Below are 19966 nucleotides of genomic sequence, written 5' to 3'. Positions count from 1 at the left end.
TTGCTTACATATAATAGGAATCTTGTGAAATTTAAAAGTGGGAAGATGCTAGTTAATTCAGCCGAATTTACTTTTGCAATGTTAGCACTGCTATTTTGGTGATTTCTGACTAAGATTTTTAAAGATTTTGAACATGTCAATGGACATTGCCCTACTCTGTTTTCATTGAGAACTGTGCATGACACTAAAGTAACAGTTGTTGAGCAGTGGCAAGAGTTATTTACCCCTCCTCCCTGCTCTAATCAATTACAACATCCAGACATTTCCTCTTATTTTAATTATCACTTCTTGTATGTAGCTGGTGCTCAGTCAAAACAGTGCAAGGTGTGACTAGATTAGCTACATTATTTAAAACAAATCCTTTTCAACTATTTACTAGATTTCTCATTCTGAGCGCTCTATGGGCCCATCAAATTTCTCTCTGGATGACCAGAGAAAAGCCATTATCTTTTTTTCTCAAAGCTGTACCTTAGCATATTTTTTTTTAGAAACAAGTACTTTTATATTTTGGAAACCTGTACTTAAAAAGAAAAAAGATTTCTTCTATTAATGGTATCCCCACTCACTGACTCTTCCAAGATAGCAACTTGCCTAACTGTAGTCATTCTTAACTGTACATTATATAAATCATTCTGTTTTGTCAAATCACAAATGTGCTCAAACCCAATTGCTTCAATTATTGCTACTCCAGATCCAACAATTCTGTGCTAATAAAAGTCATTTTTATTTATTGTCTGGTCATTACTACATTTTTCTCAGTGGTTCCTTTTTTGATAATCTCTCACTATTTTGGCCCTCATGGTTGCCAATTATCTTCCTTTAATTTTAGTGGAATACTTTTGGGTGAATGGATATTACTTAAAACAATTCTCAGACTACTTATATAAATGAGGATGGCTTGTGAACTGTTTACCAGAGGAAAAATAGCCCTTTGCAAACCAGCCCATGAAGCAGGTTCAGAAAAATGGAGCAATGATCATGGGGGTAAGAAATGTGCTCTTATATATGGGGAAGGAATTCAGGTATTGGTAAATGAAGGAAGGCTGCTAATGGTAGTTATTATTATTATTATTATTATTATTATTTTAATCCTCACACAAGGATATTTTTCCATTGATTTTTAGAGAGAGCAGAAGAGGGAAAGACAGAGAGAAATATCGATTTGAGAGAAACACACGTGGGTTGGTTGCCTCCTGCACGAGCCCTGACCAGGGCCCGGGCTAGGGAGGAGCCTACAACAGAGGTAGGTGCCCTTGACTGGAATCGGATCCACGACCCTTTGGTTAATGATGATTATTAATAATGTAAAACAATGTATCTAAGCTGAGGGTGAATTATGTGAGAACCTGTGTTTGCTTTAATGGGGCATATTAACTAGGTAGTGAGCCTGGTATACAATCATCCCTCAGTATAACCGGGAATGGAATCCCCACCTTACTCAATTTAATGTTTTTCTTATTAACAAAATAATAACTATTAATTCATTAACTTATTCACTAGACAAATATTTCCTGAATTCTGATTAAATTCTAGATACTCTGTTAGTTGTTGAGAATAGGCCTATAAACAAAACACATAGTCCATGCTGTCAAGGAGCTTCCAGGGAATGTAGCTATCGCTACAAGTAACACTGATGTCGATGTCATTTACCCTGGGTTGTTTTGTGAGCACAGAGGAGAGGGAGTCACACTCTAGAGTCTTATATATATTTGTGGTGTTTTACTTTTGAAAAGTTTCTTGTAAAGAATAAAATATGAGATTTTATTTTTAATGATTTTTTTAAGAGTCTGCCTTGTAGAGGGGGAATTTAGAGCTTTTATTTTTTATTATGCCTGTTCTACCTTAGTCATCTTGATTTATACTTTTATTTTAATGCTTAATTTCTCTTGTATTATTTTTCACAACAATTTGAAAGGTAGCCACTCTTTTTTTCATTGTACCCGTTGCTGTTTTAACTTTTTCCAAAAGAACTTTAAACATTTTATTCATATAACTGTCAAGGTAAAGAGCAAAGTAGCAGCTTCTAACTGCCCCTTTGAGAAGATAAAAAATTCAGTGCTTTATTTTTCTTTCCCCATTAAATTAAGTCTTGATCAGTGTATCCTAGAGCCTGGAGTGTGTGTGTGTGTGTGTGTGTGTGTGTGTGTGTGTGTGTGTAAAATATAGTCTTAAACATTGTGGTTTAAAAGACCAAAATAGGTATTCTGTCTTAGACAACTACCTCATCAAATCCTTCCTTGTAATCCTAGGAATAGTATCTTTCTCTTGAATGGCAAAGAACTTTCCTCTTATTAAATCATGAATTTTTCAAAAACACTCTTATATGTACTTTAAATAAAGATGCTTATATTTTCTTCTGATTAGAAGATCAAATGTGCAGGCCATGACATATATATATTTATTTATCTTTATTGAAAATGGGTATAGTATGCATTGTCACCAAGCCTATATAATAAAGAGGTAATATGCAAATTAACCCTCACACGCTCACGCTCACAAAGATGGCTGCCTATGACCAGGCCGGAAGGGAGGTTAGTAAGGGATGACCAAACGACTAAACAGCAGGCTGCATGGGGTGACCAGGCCAGCAGGGGGGGGGGGCGTGAGGGGCGACCAGGCTAGCAGGGAGGCAGTTGGGGTTCACCAGGCTGGCAGGGGGGGCAGTAAGAGGTGACCAGGCTGGCAGGGGGGGCAGTGAGGGGCCACTATGCTGGCAGGGAGGCAGTTAGGGGTGAACAGGCTGGCAGAGGAGGGCAGTTGGGGGTGACCACACTGGAAGGGGGGCAGTAAGAGGTGATGAGGCTGGCAGGGGGGACAATGAGGGGCCACTAGGCTGGTGGGAGGGCAGTGAGGGGCCCCTAGGCTGGTGGGGGGCAGTTAAGGGCAACCAGGCTGGCAGAGGGGGGAAGTTGGGGGCAACCAGGCCAGCAGGGGTGGTAGTAAGGGGTGACCAAGCTGGTGGGGGGGCCAGTTAGGGATGACCAAGCCGGCAGGAAGGGGGAAGTTGGGGGCAACCTGGCTGGTAGCGGGGGGGGGCAGTTAGGGGCGATCAGACTGTCATGCAGAGGCAGTGAGGGGTGATCAAGCCAGTGCAGGGTGCATTTAGGGGTGACCAGGCAGGCAGGCAGGTGAGCAATTAGGAGCCAGCGGTCCAGGATCGTGAGAGGGATGTCCGACTGCTGGTTTACGCCCATTCCCTGGGGATTGGCCTAAACTGGCAGTCGGACATTCCCCAAGGGGTCCCAGATTAAAGAGGGTGCAGGCTGGGCTGAGGGGACCCCCCATGCACAAATTTTGTGCACTGGGCCTCTAGTCCTATATAATAAAAGCATAATATGTAAATCAACCAAACAGCAGAATGACCGGTCACTATGATGCACACTGACCACCAGAGGAAAGACTCTCAACACAGGAGCTGCCCTCTGGTGGTCAGTGAGTTCCCACAGAGGGAGCGCTGCTCAGCCAGAAGCTGGGCTCACGGCTGGCGAGCACAGCAGTGGTGGCAGTGGCAGGAGCCTCTCCTGCCTCGGCTGCAGGCGGGCAGTAAGGAGCGAGGGGTCCTGGAATGCAAGAGCCCCAGACTGTGAGAGGGATGTCCGCCTGCCGGCTTAGGGGATTGGGTCTAAGCCGGCAGGCGGACAACACCTGAGGGGTCCTGGACTGTGAGAGGGTGCCAGCTGGGCTGAGGGACCCGCCCCCCCTCCCCTCCAGTCCACGATTCTTGTGCACCAGGCCTCTAGTAGAAAATAATAACAATATCCTTTTTTTTTTAAATCTACCATAGTCATTTAAAAATGGAAGTCCATAGTGACTTAATATGAAGTTATTTAGAATATGGCTCTCAAGGGGAATCATACTGCTGGGAAGAGAATCATACCACTAGGAATTAGAAATTTAAAATCCAGGTCAAGACTAAGGTTTGTCACTGCTGGTGGGAATGCAGACTGGTGAAGCCACTGTGGACAACAGTATGAAGTTTCCTCAAAACATTAAAAATGGACCATTTGATCCAGTGATCCCACTTCTAGGTATATATCTTAAAAAACCTAAAACACCAATCAGAAAGAATATATACACCCCTATGTTCATAGCAGCACAATTTACAATAGCTAAGATCTGGAAATAGCTCAAGTGCCCATCAGTAGATGAGTGGGTAAAAAAGCTGTGGTACATTTACACCATGGAATACTATGCAGCAGTAAAAAAGAAGGATATTTTACTCTTTGAAACAGCATGGAGGGACCTGGAGAGTATTATGCTAAGCGAAATAAGCCAGTCAGAGAAAGACAAGTATCACATGATCTCACTCATATGTGGAATCTAATGAACAAAATAAACTGATGAACAAAATAGATCCAGAGACATAGAAGCATGGAACAGACTGTGGAATCTCAGGGAGAAGGTGAGGTGAGAGAATGAGTGGGGAGAGATTAACGGGGAACTTATATGCATATATGCATGGCCCATGGACACAGATAATAGTGTGGTGAAGGCCCAGGGTTGTCGGTTCAGGGTGGAGGCAGAGAATGTGGGGAGTCAGGGGGGACAACAGTAATTCTTTCAACAATAAATTTTTAAAAAGACTAAGGTTTGTGAACCAGAGGGTCCAGCCAGGTTTAAAAGCAGCTGTTCAGGCTTAGGGCAACTTAGGCACCAAATGACTTCCTTGTCATCCCAGAAACTTTAACATTGGAAAGTGACATGTATGGCAGCTTTCACCCTGAGGTATTTTAAAGACTGAGTGGGCCTGAGAGATCATCTTGTCTGAGCAGTTCATTGTACATGGAAAAAAATGGAGGTCCAGATGGCCTAGCTCATTAGCAGTAGAAGCTGGACCGAGACTGCATGTCTGATTCAGACTTCTTTTCTTTACCTCCAACTGCTTCTCATCCTCTGTGATTACACCGCAAATGTTAAAAATTTCTCTCACAAACTAGATCAGTCAATGCAGATCAACCAAATGTTGATCTCTGATATTTCTTCTCCTAATAATCTAGTCTAATAAATTTAGCCACCTCTCCTAACATTAGTGATCAAAATGTTTTGACTTATTGAAAGTACGAACAATTTCAAGAGGAGCCCACAATGATCATGGATCCTAAGTACTCAATTTGAACAAACAAATGCAAGTTATCATCTCAGTGACAACTTTTGTCCATGAAGCATAATTCTTCTTTGGTCTCAAGTTAATACATTGGGGGCATTAAGTTCTTAGCACTACATTTTATTTCCCTTCTATGGAGTAATAATACTGCATATTAACATTAAATCTCAAAAACACTCATGGAAAAGCATTTTAACCTACATTAGCAACATCTTTAGATAGTCGTGTAACTTTTATTCTTTCCCCCCACACAAGATAAATAATTAAACTTTTCAATTGGCTGAGGCATAACAGTGCTCCAAAGCAAATGGATGCATATAATGATCTGGTCTTTTCTGAATATATACAAAGTGTGCTATCCAATACAGTCCCTTTCCAAAACAAACTAGGGAAGTCCTTAGTATACCTTTATCTTTTAAAGCATTCTTTGTCATTGGCTCCAAGCCAGTGATCACTGTATTCATTTGGAGAAAAACAGGTGTCAAGATGATTGTTCTATTTTTGTGGGGATGTCTAGATTAATTATTATACAACATAAGAGTAATTACTAGTGTCCTTCAGTAGATGGCAACCCTATGAATAAAATTTTGTGAAACAACTTGTTTGGTATATAATGGATTCAATTACATTTATTAAATTGTTCAGAAACACACCTGTGGCACTATAAATTAACAACCATAAGGTGCGCCAGCTCTGACTTAGGGAACTCCCGTAACAAAGTGCAGACCAGCTGTCAGGAAAGGAGCCAGGGTGGTGGTCCATCAGCAGATCATTTGGGAATCCATGTCAAGGGAGCACAATTCAGAAGGGAGAGTGGAATCCCTAAAGAGCTACCAGCAGAGAAATGAATGCTGGGAGCCCCCCACCCCCTTTTCTTTCTTAAGAAATAAAAGCTTTAATGAGCTAAAAGAAAGCAAATTTCATGAGCCATATGAGTTTTATAAATAAACAGACCAGCCTTCCAGTGGGAGCAAGGCTAGAAGCCAGCTTCCCATTGAGAAGTACCACAGCAGTCATGTTTTATGTGCAAAAGTTAGCTTCACTGGACTCCGTGTGCTTCCAATTTTTCAGTGTGGGGACCAGCAGACACCACTTACAAACAACTCCTTCACATTGCCTGGAATGTGGTCCACTGGAGACTTATCTAGATTTCTGAGCAAATATGCCACGGAAGATTAAAAGTAGATAACCATTGACCTTGATGAGAATAATTGCCACTTTCCTGTTAATATCTAACTAAGCTGCAAAAACGTTTTTTAGAGGAATAGATAAGGCAGAGCAAAGCAAGGAGGCAGAGAACAGTGTCAGAGTGCACCACCTACTTCCTCCTAAGGTGTCAGCTGGAGAACAGAAAAAAAGAGAAGGACAACAGGAAAAGAGTTAGGAAAGGGAGCTATGTTGGGCCCCCACTAACAACCTGCTGGTAACTCACTGGGCCACCTACTCTTCCGCCCCCAGTCCCACCAATTTTCTTCGCTGTGGTGGAGCTAAGGCTCCCTATTGATAGCACTTCAGGGAGAGGCTTCCTGAGTTTAGTCATGACACATGAAGTAAGCAGAAGAAACGCGTTGAGGTTGTTTAGGTCTCAGGTTCCTGTAGTCCCTTATTGCTATTCCCTGGAGGACTACTGGTCCTGTCCTTCCATATGAAGCTATCAAGAGTGGGAATCAAATCAGTTTTACTATGGAAAGATCCCCCCTTTATCTATAAACCCTAACGAGAAAGCCTGGCATTAAAGGTGTATTTGAACAGATGAAGCTAACTCCCCTGGGAGGTGGGATCATAACCAGAATACATGACCTAAAGACCTCGTGACCTTTGTTTGGGCATTTCTCCCTGTGGCTCTCAGACTTTCCCATTTCCAAGAAGGGGGGATTAGATAGTAACAGTAAGAATACCAATGTTGAATGCTAGCCCTGTGGTCCCTTAAACCTCATTAAAATAAGCAGGTCTTATCACCCCCCTCTATATAGGAAAGGAAACCAAGGCTCAAAGCAGTGAAGCTGAGTTTATACATTTGATGGAAGCAAGAAATCCAGATTTATACTTTTCCCATTAGATCAAAATCTATTAGGTTCCTCTGACTCACATTCTCTCACAGTCTGATTTTATGATCTATATTGTACACGTCATTATAAAACAAAACACAATGTATAGTTTTAAGGAACTTACAAAGGTTGAAGATCAACAGTAAGAGTGCAATGCAGTAAAATATACTAATTGATATTCATGAAAAATACAGATATATAAAAATATTCCATGATTACATCTATGATTAAATTATAGCATTTTTGGTGTTTTCTTATTTTTTATGTTCATTTGACACTCCCTCTCACCTCAGGATATGTTTATTGATTTTAGAGAGAGAAGAAGGGAAAGAGAAACATTGATCAGTTGCTTCCTATATGCTATCCTACTGACTGGGATAATTGATTTAGGTACCCACAACTTAGGTATATGCCCTGACTGGGAATCAAACCCATAACCTCCTCGTGTATGGGACGATGCTCCAACCAACTGTGCTACCTGGCCAGGGCTACGTTTGTTTTGATAATGCATTTCAAATAAGAATAAAAGTAAACCCCCTTTTTAAAAATGTTATCAACTTCCCCTTTGTTTTAATATAGACATGAAATGAGTAAAGTTTGGTGTTTAGCAAACTCTGATATTATTTGATTCAAGTACATGAAACATTATTGGTAAGAACAAAGTCTCAACTATTTTGAGAAGCTTAAAATATTAAATATCAAATGTCCAATTATTCATGAGTCATTTTATTTTTTCTTGACTTTTCAGTTACCACCTTAGGGCAAATCATAATATGTGGGGATTTAGAATTAGTATTATTTAAATAACCTTAGGAAGGATGAATGAGTTCTTAGAGGTTATGTGATATACCTTTAAGTCCCACATGGAACAAGTTAATCACAAAGTCAAATATATAAAATTAAGATTATGTTTTGTTTAGGTAATTACAAAGACCAGAGCATAAATGGAAAAAGAGAGCCATTGAAAAAGGCACATTCGAATAACATCCCATTTATGAACCCTTTTGTTCTCTTGATGCCAGCAGTTGGGGCTTCCCAATATGGCATTTGATATTAAAATGGATGGGGAAGCCCCAGATTTTACTGCCAATAACTTGTTTTGCTTGGAGAGTTTCTTCTTTTAATAGTACAGATGTACTATCAAATAAAAGTGTATTTTCCTATTCTTAGATTAATTCTTAGAAGAATATTGAATTTGTGACCAATGCCCAATGGTGTAAAATTCTGCTTTAAACAAAATGTCTTTATTCTTTTACAACTTGGATAATAACTAAGGCAATGATATCTAATGGATACCATCTATATGTTTTCTCTGAAAGGTGTGTAAGGAACATTGGATTTTAGGAAATCCATCATTGGGACACTCTGCTAAGAAAGGAGGTGGAATGAGCCAGGGTCTAGGAGCCAGGGGTCTTAGGCCACCAACCAACTCATGACTCTGAATGAGGCCATCTTCATGCTCATCACCTCCCTATCCCATTTTCCCCATTTACAGAATGAGAACGCCAGTAAGCAGTGGCAGAAAAACTGTCCAGTTCTAAATATCTGGGACTCATAATAGATTGAGTAAAGAAAGTGATTTTCAGCTTTTAATCCTATTAAATAATGGCAAAATTGGGGAGTAGAACATTAGAATGATTTTTTTCTTTATAAGAGAAAGAGTATTTTTAAATATACATATTTATTGATTTTTATAGAGAAAGAGAAAGGGAGAGGGAGAGAAACATTAATGTGAGAGCAAACTATCAATCAGCTGCCTCCTGCACACCCTCCTACCAGAGATTGAGCCCGCAACCCAGGCATATGCCCTGACTGGGAATCAAACCAGCAACCAGAGTGATTTTTTTTTAAATTACCAATTGTTCAGAATTGAAAAATTACATGTATTTCATTATCCAGGAACGTCAGTTGGTAACTTTACCTTCTAAGGAAAAGGCAAGGTCCTGCCATGGGTAAGTGAAGGCTCTGCAGTAGGACTGCGGGTGTTTGAATGCCAGCCTCACCCTCTCTAATAGATCATCCTCCACCTACATTCCCAAATGTTACCACCAGGAATGTGTGCATTGAACCTAAATACCTTTTAGCTCTGAGGGGTATTGGAAGGCTAAAGATAGATACAGTCAATTTCAAACTGAGTGAGAATTCAGTTAATTCTAAATTCTGCATCTAAGAGCATCTGCTCTTTTGCTTCGTTAGTACTTGATTTTACTTTAGGATGTTTAGTAAATTGTTCTGTCCCAGACAGATAGCCTTTGTCTATTTGATCACCATTTGGGGAATGTCATTCCACAATGTCAATAGTAAGAACACAATACGTCATTTAAACACAAGTATATAGATTCAAAAGTAGCTATCAATCTGTTTAGATATCTTCCCAGGATTTGAGTTTCTTTCTCAGCTATGTATTTTTATTATTAACACTGCAAAACTAAGTTCACAGCAGCAATTCAATTAGTAAACTCTGAAAAACTACCTCCGTTTGTGGCTGCTAATGTATTTGCTATAGATTTTAGTGACAGAAATAGTGATATTAATGTCGTCAACAGCCATGTCACTGCTTGCAGGCATCATGTAAACCAAAAGGTTACATTTTAAATTATGGAAGTCTGGGTTAAAAAAACTCTTTCATTTTTCTGACTTGTCACATTAGAGTTTAAGATTATGTTATAGGTGCTCAGAATTAATCATAACATGTTAGGCTATGTAGAAATAAAATATAAAGAGGAAAGTCTATATTGTTGATTTATAATATTTTAAATGTTAGGCTACAGTCTCAATAATAAGATACAATTTCATTTTATAAATAGCCTCTATATTTAGCCAGATAAATTTGTTTCTGTTAACCATCAGGCATATCATCATTAGGGTACATTCCTTTGCTTTAAAATCCTGAAAAATATAAGTTTTAGGAAAAATATTTAGATTTTTTAAAATTAATCAAAACAGCATATACACACATATGTGTGCATGCAGGAAGTATAGACATTTCATATTTATGAGGTGTCTGACCATTCAATGTTATAAGCAATCTTATGGAGTTGGCATTATTGGCCAACTTTAGAGATAAGAAAGAATATTAAATCACACAACTATGAATTGGTGGTGCTAGGGTGACATGAAGGGTGACCAGTCTCTAAAATCAATACTATTACATATGATTCACACACAGACTTCTAACTATATTTATAACTATGATTCTTAGCTATTATTTCTATGTTTTTTGACACCAGTTTTCTTCCTACTGGAGAATACCATTGTTATATATTGTTTTGAGGATAGAATTGAAAGTGGTGCAGACTGATTCTTTAGGTGGTATGGTAGGGCAATAATAACAACTTCCTGAGGATACTTGAAGCTGAAATCATCTTCTGTCTGTGTTTATGTTGATTCTTTATATTAATTAACATTACGCTTTGAAAGCAAAGGCATGAGTGGCTTTTGGCTTCTTCCTTTTATCTCTCTTAAAACTATAAAGTATTAAAACAAATGATGAATCAGTGGTTTGTGAAATCTACAGTGCTTTAAAAAACTAATAATGGGACCTAAATATTTTATTACATAGAATTAAGAAAGCTGAACCAGAAATCCTCGTTAGATTCCTGCTTGAGAAATTTATTTTTCATATGTTAGTTTAGTTAAATCTGTTTCCCACTCCCACATTAAATATTTGGGGACTATAGCCCCTGTATTTGTAGGAACTTTTTTCAAGGATATGAATTTTTAAAAAGCTGTCCATCACTTAATAAATAACAAGATTAGCTAAGATATTTATTCATTTTATGTGCTTATTCATTTATCAAATGTTTACTAAGTACTACTACAGGCTGGGCATCCTGCTAGATACTAAGGATAGAGAGTATTAAAAACAAAAAAACTAGTCTGAGAAAGCCAAATTGATACATTTTGTTACTTAAAATTACATATTCTCTAAAACCTAGGTCATAGTAAGTGACATGAGAGGAAATTTCTGCAGCTTAGAACGGAAACCCTTGAAGGCCTTGTTCTAATGCAGCCAGCCTCATAGCAGGTCCTGTTATCTCCAGTCCAGAAGCCTATTTACACGACAGTATGGAATATAAGGATCTATTAGTCAGAAGTGAGATCTGATTTTAGTTATCTTAAAAATTAGTGTGAAGTTTTGTTCTGTTTTTAAACTCAGACCAAAGACAAATTGGAAGCTATACACAGAAAAGCAGAAATAGTTCCATTGTTTTGACCAGTTTCTTTTAATATATGGTTCAGGTCAAGATTTAGTGAGTGAGGAATTACAGATATCTCAGCATCCTGTTTGGATTCTTACATTATTACATGCTACTTATGGCTTTGAATGAGGTGATCACAAAGTTGAGAGAATCAAGTGTTTTGAGCCTAGTGTTTGATTAAACAACTCAGATATTAAAAGAGTGCATGAAGTTTCACTGTATTCAGTCTATATTTGGAGAAAAATCATTTATGGAACAATTCACATGTCAGTGACTTTAGTATTTTCCAGCTCTGAATAAAATAAGTATAAATTCGTATTACTAAGCCATTAACTAGAATTTTTTCTGAAATTCCCAGAAACTGAACAGAGATCAAGGATATTTTGTGGGTTAGTTTTTGAAGTCAATCAAACAATAAAGTGATTGTAACATTTGGCATCTAAATGGTATTGACTTTTGGCTGCTGCATAGATTTCACTAAATTCAATGAGATTTTTGTTATACAGAAATTTTCTTTTGCCAAAGAAAATTTGCATACCAGAAAAAAAGTGGTGCTGGAATTTATTCATTAGCTTTTTTACCCACAAAGGTTTGATTTTGGATGGAGTTCATTTGGATGTGTCACCAGTAAGGGTATCTTTGTGTTGCAGCCTGCCTAAATTTGGAAGAATCCAGCCCCATTGATTTTCTATATTCTTAGCTGATTCTCACTGGAATAAAGTGGTCTCTGAAGGCTGATATGCAAATAATGTCACCATTTCAAGGGCTGTTGAAGGCCTAGTTCCAGATCAATCTAATCCATGGCAAAGTTACCAGAAGATGGTTTTATAGGTATTTAGTTTTTTTTTATCATTATCCACAGCATTTTTTCTTTTCATGTTTCTTGATCATTGTATTTTACTTCTAATTAAATCCTTCAACTCATTGATGTTGTTAAGGAAGGCATGATTGTAGCCTTTGGGTTTTGTTGATTGATCTGAAAATGACAAGGTTTTTGTTAGTTATACTGACTGACCCTTTACATTACTATTTAGTAACTGCCTTTCTTTTGTCTGATTTCAGAAGTGACCTGAAAAAATGCAAAGGTATTTCTGATGCCTGTGCTTGAATGGAAGCTGAGATCGGTCAATCAATCCTTATCAAATTCAATTTAGAATATTATGTTCTTCCTTTTCTGAAGTTACATCAATTAAGTAATATCATACTTTTTCAGTCATGATATGTTTAATTTATGAAAATTATATTTCTTTTGGAAAAATAACATTTTGTTTTCTAAACCCCTTTTGTGTCATTAGATTTGTCATTATCTCACAAGTCTTCTGAGGGTGAACCTGATTAATAACAAAAGTCCCTTTTAGGTAGTGGGGAGGAGCAGCCAGAAAAAGCATAACCCCAGCTGCTGGATTCACAAAACAGACTAGAGAGAATTAAACCCCAAAAGAGGCTGAGCCCACTGGGGTCTTGTGGGCTGAGGTTCCATAAAAGGCCCCTCCTCCTGAGAGGGAAGTCTGGGGCAGAGAATCGCTGCAGGCTTCAGAACAGAGTGTGAGGCAGAAGTCTGGGCCTCAGGATGGAGTCAGAAGGCAGACGGAGCAAGGGCTTTAATCTCACTCAGAATTGGGTACCACATCCTCAAGGCCGGGCTGCTATGTTTTCTAGCCCCGGGCCAGAACCCAGAGATGAAAAGACAAAGGGAAATGGGCAGAGTCTGCAAGTCCACTAAGAATGGTAGAGCAGTTGGGTTTGTGAAATTCAAGTTTGGAAAGAGACCAAGCATTATTTTTCCATTTGTTCCTAAAACTGAAAGCAGCAATGTGCTTTTGAGCGAGTCTGTGGGATGACTCGGAGGGACAGAATGTCCGGGTCTGCCGCAGACTGCAGGGCGGTTCGGAAGCACAGTGCACTGTTCTCCGTACCCCGGTCTTCAAGTTGTCTCCCGACAATAAGTAATGTAAATAATGCTAAAATTAAGTGAAAGTGCATTTCACAAGAAAACAAACAAACAAACAAACCCCTGAACATTAAAATGACAGAAGAGTCCCCCAACAGAGTGGAAAGCCCTGGAGGGGTGGCCTCACCATGGTACAACTACATCATCGGCACAAACAGGCTCTAATAAACCATTCGGCGTGATAAAGGGGCGCTATTATGTTACAGAGCCCAGAAGGCTCTGCCATTGCAACTACCCGAAGTGAATAGGTTAAAATAATTTAAATGGGATTGCCATGGCTTTCTAAAGCAAAACGTGCAGGGCTACGGGCAGATAATATGCCTTCAGTAATGTACGTAATAGGACACTAATACAAATTAGAAGTATCTGTGATGTTAGACAATCTGGTTTGCCTCATTCGAAAAGATAGGGGAACATAGCCAGAAAGAAAATAAAATTTACAGAAACAATTCCAATAAATGTATTTTTGGTTAATGAATTAAATGTTCTTGTTGAATGGAAGCTTCTAAAACAAAAGTAATTGATCAATTAATGTTCATTTAATAACTTTTGAGTACCTACAATGTGCCAGGCTTTGGAATAAGTACTGGTACCCTTCAGAAATCCAGATGCTTGTTTGCCATGTAGTCTACTGCACATCAGGCCCAGAGCTGGGCAGACATTTAGTCTTTCTTTTCTGTTGTTTGTATAAAAACCCATGAAAAGCTCCAAAACAAAGGCTATTTTTTTTTTAAAGTTTCGCATCCATTATTTTGACATTTCTCTTATTTTTGTCTGTATCATTCTAACCACTTTCTGACCTTTAGCTGTGGGAGGTAAAATAAAAAAGAAACAAAGTTAAAGAAACAGTAACAATCATAAATCTGAGATGTTATTCTTGTGCAACATTATTCATTATGTGAGAGATTGTCATCACTTAGCCAATCACTAAAATTAATTGGCATATTATGCAATGATGTGACAAGGAATTTATTATAATATTTGCAATAAGAAAGGAAATGAACTATTCTGTATCATTTTGATATAATCTCCTGGAAGTAGAACCCTGGAACCGTGCTACAGTCATGCTTTTAATTATGTTACTAAAGTCTAACGGAAAATGAACCTTTATTCCCATGGCGCCCTGTCCTATTGTTTCCCAAGTGGGTTTCGGGAATAAAGAAACAAACATGAATGGTGTTATTTATGGTATTGTACTCTCTTCTTTTATGCTTTCTCACATAATATAAAGATAAATGTTGTTGCTTATTTTATTTGGGAATGTTTTATTTTAATAGTTGAAAATATAATTAAACATGATGACAGACTTTCTTGGAGTGACTCATAATATTGTCAAGCTTCCCTTAGGGAACTACAATTGTCCCTGAAGGAGGTAGTTTATTTATTTTCTTGGGGATATACTAATGGGAGTGTGCTGATAACCCTGCCCTCATTTGATGAACTTATGCTTGATTAACTATATTTTGTTCTCTCAACAGTGCTTACGTGAGCACGTGTGTGTGAACTTGTGTGTGTGTATTTGTGTGTGTGCGTGGTTGAGGGAGAAGTTCAACAGATTATCATTGATCCTTAATCTTTCCTTAGAACTGGCATAACTTTATTTTTTTATTTTTTATTTTTTAATTTCTTTATTGATTAAGGTATCACATATTTGTCCTCATGCCCCCATTCCCATCCCACACCCCTCCCCACACATGCCCCCACCCCCCTGCTGGTTAGGCGCATATGCTTGCACCCAAGTCCTTTGGTTGATCTCTCCCCTTTACCCCCACCCTCCCCTATCCTCCCTCTGAGGCCCGACAGTCTGATCCGTGCCTCCTTGTTTCTGGGTCTGTTCTTGTTCATCAGTCTATGTTGTTCATTATTTCCACTAGATGAGTGAGATCATGTGCTATTAGAAATACACTTATAAGAACCGAAAATGAGACAAGCAATAATGGTTATGGTGACAGGAAATGAATCAGTCTGTAGTGAGTTTCTTTCTGGGCCAACAGTTCTTTTGAGACCCAATTTCAATGTCCAACAGTTCCTTATGTGTACATGTCAGCACTGACATTACAGTTCTGGATGGTGGACAAATGGTGGTAATGCAGGTCCGACTCTCTCTGGTTTGGTCCTGGGCAACCTGCAGTGATGCACAGCTGCTAACTGCTAGTATGGGAAGACCAAGTCAGCATCTTCCATCTCTGGACTGCTTCTCTTCTGTCTTCATGGCTGGAGTAGTACTGTCGATTCCTCTCTATTGCTGGAATCCACATGGTCTCGGAGTTGTTTTAGCTGCGGAAAGCTGTGTCTTTGGAGGTGGAGGTCCCAGGTGAACTGGCATAACTTTAAAGTGGTTCCCAGATGGCATGAAGTGATGATCAAGGGGTCTTTGAAAAAGCATACAAGGATAAATCCTTAGGGATACAAATATTTCTATCATTTTAATCATAATACACTAACATCTTGGGTTTGACTAGTAATTGAACAACAAGGGGCCTGTGCATTTAGATCTGATTTGGCAAGGCCTTTATTCACATAACCTGTAACTAGTTTAAATGGTAGACTAACCTTGAGAGACTTTGTCTAATCACAAGGGTCAAAAAAAGAGTTCTGTGTGTGCTTATCTCTGTAAATACAATTTCAAATTAAAATTTTCTATTTCTCAGGTTTAACATAGCATGTAGCTAGCAGCCCCTGATATAAAATTTTCCAAGTTCCTCTGAGATATTCAAAGTTAAAAATTGACAACAGCAAAGCAAACAAAGAAGAAAAACGAACAACACTAGCAATGATCCTATTACTGGAATCAGGAAGGATGATCTAGTAACTATAAGGAAGATGTACTTGGACTGAAAAAGCAAACATGGTCCAATCTTAATAAAAACTAGAGGCCCAGTGCACAAAATTCATGCATGGGTAGGGTCCCTAGGCCTGGCTGGCGATCAGGGCTGATCAGGTTCCCCTGCCTCCCCGCCTCCCCACCTCTTCCTTCCCTCACTCCCTCAGTGCTCTGCTGCCACCACTGGTCGCCCGCCATGTTCCACACCACCCCCTGGTGGTCGGCACACGTCATAGTGAATGATCGAACTCCAGTTCTCCCGAGGGCATACTTTGCATATTAGCCTTTTATATATTAAAAATAATTCCATTTAAAGTGTGGAGATCCGTTTTTCCCCAGTGTCTACTTCCTTGTGAGATAATTGTCTTGTATGATCATCACTCTTTGAAGCAGTATATAGGCCACCAGTCTTATTTCTTCACAGTCAGAAATACAAAGCCTCACAAAACTACCAGGAAGACAGTATCTTGGGGTTGGAGAATTGATATAAACATATTGCATTTTGAGTAGTGTAGTTGCCACAAGAAAAGATTGGGTTGGTGTGTGTGGGAGGCATTTTGTACTGACTACCACAGCATTCTGTGGTGAAAAGAACTAGGTAATGGATGTGAAGTTTAGAAAGACTCCACCAGACAAAATTCTACTGGAAACTGGTAATTAGACCCTATAGATTCAAGAAGAGCATGCAATCAGAGAAAGCAGATTAATAGGCAGAATACTTTTGCTGTCCATTGATAAACATTAAATATGTCTGCACAGTTATCTCCTGATTACTGTATAAATCAGCAGGAAGCAACAAAAATAAAACATATTGTGGGAACTATATAAAACACTGTCACATCAAGGTAAAGGAATCATAATTCTTAAAAGTCAGACTAAGTAAATTATGAAAATAATTTGTGTAACTAGATAAAATAAAACCATTTAGGCATCAACAGTATGATAAACGAGGATTCAGCTTCTCTGGAACAGTCCCAGAAAAGGACAAGAAGAGAAAAGGCTAACTGAAAGGCAAACAGTGCACATAGAAGACAGGTAAGATAAAGATGAATTTCTGTTCCATGATAAATTGGGAGAAATAATTAAAATCTGTACTGGGTGCAGAGAAGGGCAGAGCTGACACTTGTAAAATTGTAACATTGAGCTGAGGGACGCATTTGGAAAGAACTTCTATAAAGCAAGTAAACAACTAAAATCAATTTAAATATTTCAAGAAGATGACCTACCTGAAGACTACAGAACGGACATGTAAACTTAAGAACAATAGCTTTCCATAAGGAGGAAAGCAAACAGATAGTCAGAATCATTGCTGACAATTTCACTAGTGGAAAAATGATCTAAAGATGCAGATCAAAGAGTTTCCATGTGTGTTTCAGTGAAACCCAGTACGGGGGACAGAGACTGCACAAACTCTTAATTGTAAGAATACCTTAAAAATAAATCCTCAAAGCATCCAGGCAGAACAACAACAAAGTTACTATTAAAAAAGGGGCAAACAAGCCGATTCAGACAGCTCTGCAAAGCTAAATGGCTAAAAGAGTGGCAGATTGGCCATTAAACCTTGAGAAAAGGTCTGTCTCAACAATTATATATCTGGCCATGTTGTCTTTCTTTTGCCAAAGTAAAAAAAAAAATATTTTGCATTATACAAGTGTTTATAATATATTATCTTGTGTCAAATAAAAAGTATTTCCATTGATGTTGGGATTAATCCATATTAAAATCTAAAAGCAGGGAAGATAGAAGACTATCTCAAGGAAAGAATGAAAATGTCAGCAATGGTATTGATCATAGCTACTTAATTACTATAAACAGCATGAATGTTGAACATTAGGACAGATTTTCATACAAGTGGGCAATGCAAGCATACATTTATCACGGCAGAAAGGTTTCCCTTGGCATAGAAAAATGCTTGCAATGTAATCAATGGACTGTGAACTTCATGAGGGCAGCCCCCTGTTTGTTTGGTTCTTCCTTTTATCCCCAGCACTGGCACAATAAATGTTTGCTGACTATAATATGTAAATAATGGCTAAATGTGTCAGAATATAAAATTGTATATAGAGTGTCATTTTAAGTATGTTTACCATTGGGATAAAAGCTGCCTCCTCTAGTTCATCATTAGGGTGGACACATCGGCAGCTGGGAAGTCCCACCCAGGGCTGGTGGGCAGAGGTGAAGGTGTCTGGCACCAGGTGTTGCTCATAACATCAACAGGAGGGACAGACATCCATGGCATGTCATGCATGTCTATCACCACACGTAGCACGTTTTTGCAATTACGTGTAGATCAGTCTAGAATGTGAAGCTCTTCAAGTACTTTGTCACAAAAAAGGTAATCAAATGTTTGTGCAGTTTAATCAATTCTAGTAGGGGGATAAATAAATGACTTATTGGGCATTATACCTTTGTAATAGAAATGTCATATTTGAATTAATGTTATAGATAACATATTTGTGTTCCCTCAAAATTAATAGGTTGAAGCTTTAGCCTTCAGTGGGACTGTATTTGGAAATAAGACCTGTGAGGAGGTGATAAAGGTTAGATGAGGTCATAAGGGTGGGGCTCTGATCCCATAAGATTGGTGTCCTTATAAGAAGAGACTCCACGATGCTCAATGCTGGAAATGCCATGCCCTGAGGACAGGCCGTGTGAGGCCAGCACAAGAAGGTGGCTGTTTAGAAACCTGGAAGAGAATTCTCACCAGAAACCAAATTTGCAGACATCTTGATCTTGGACTCCAAGTCTCTAGAACTGTTATTTAAACAACCCAGTCTGTAGTAATTTGTTATGACAGCTCAAGAAGACTAAGATGATTAATTAGTAATCTGTGCTAGGGTATGTGGAATCATAATTTTATTCACCTCAAGTATCTCCAGAATACTGAGGTCCTAACTGTGGACCCTCCATTTTGGTTATGATCCAGCATTGTGTCTTTTACATAATGGAGAATGGCTTAGTGAGTAGATACTGAATGGTGGAAATGGAAACAGAACAGAAGTAGGTAGTGTATGACTTGAGCTCTGCTTCTTTCTAGCTTTGGGACATTGAGTCTATCAGCTCTGATCCTTAGTTTTTATAATGACATCTACCCTTTTTTACATCATGGGGTCCTTGCATGACCAAATGAGATCATATGTGTGAGACCTCTTCATTTATCATGAACCCTATACAAACCTAAGGGATTTATAAAAATTCCCATTCTTGCCCTGTCAAAATGGCTCAGTTGGTTGAGTGTTGTGCACCGAAAGGTCAGGGCACATATGGAATGCAACCAATCGATGTTTCTCTCTCACATCAATGTTTCTCTCTCTCTCTCTCTCTCTCTCTCTCTCTCTCTCTCTCTCTCTCTCTCTCCGCCTCTCTCCCTCTCTCTAAGCATGTCCTTAGGTGAGGATTACAAAAAAGGTCCCACCCTTGGACCTGGGAAAGGAAAGCTTGGACTAAATGAACACGTTTCAGAAGACCTACTTTAACATATTCTAGTCCTGCCCCACAGCATCACAGCAGGAGGAATCCTTGCGGTTAAGGAGAAGTGCCCATCCAGAGCTCAAGCACCAGCTTTTACACTATGATCTAGGTTTCTGGGACCCTGAATTCCCTACCCAAAGAGGCCTTTGCCCTCAGAGCCTACCTTGACCTCTCAGCCTGCACATGGAGAGGTTTACTTCTGAGGGGAACACAGAGGGGGTGGTTCTGGGGAGAGTGCTTGGGCAGACCTTGGATTTGTGAGCTGAGATGTGTATAAGAGCTTGTGTGGCCATGTGCTTGTATGCAGGGGTATATGTATGTGTGTGCATGTGTGTGTGTGTATGTGAGTTTGCCCTCATGGTGCAG

Source organism: Eptesicus fuscus, chromosome 9 (genome assembly GCF_027574615.1).
Source record: "Eptesicus fuscus isolate TK198812 chromosome 9, DD_ASM_mEF_20220401, whole genome shotgun sequence".
NCBI classification, from domain to species: Eukaryota; Metazoa; Chordata; class Mammalia; order Chiroptera; family Vespertilionidae; genus Eptesicus; species Eptesicus fuscus.
This window is presented reverse-complemented; position numbering follows the sequence as displayed.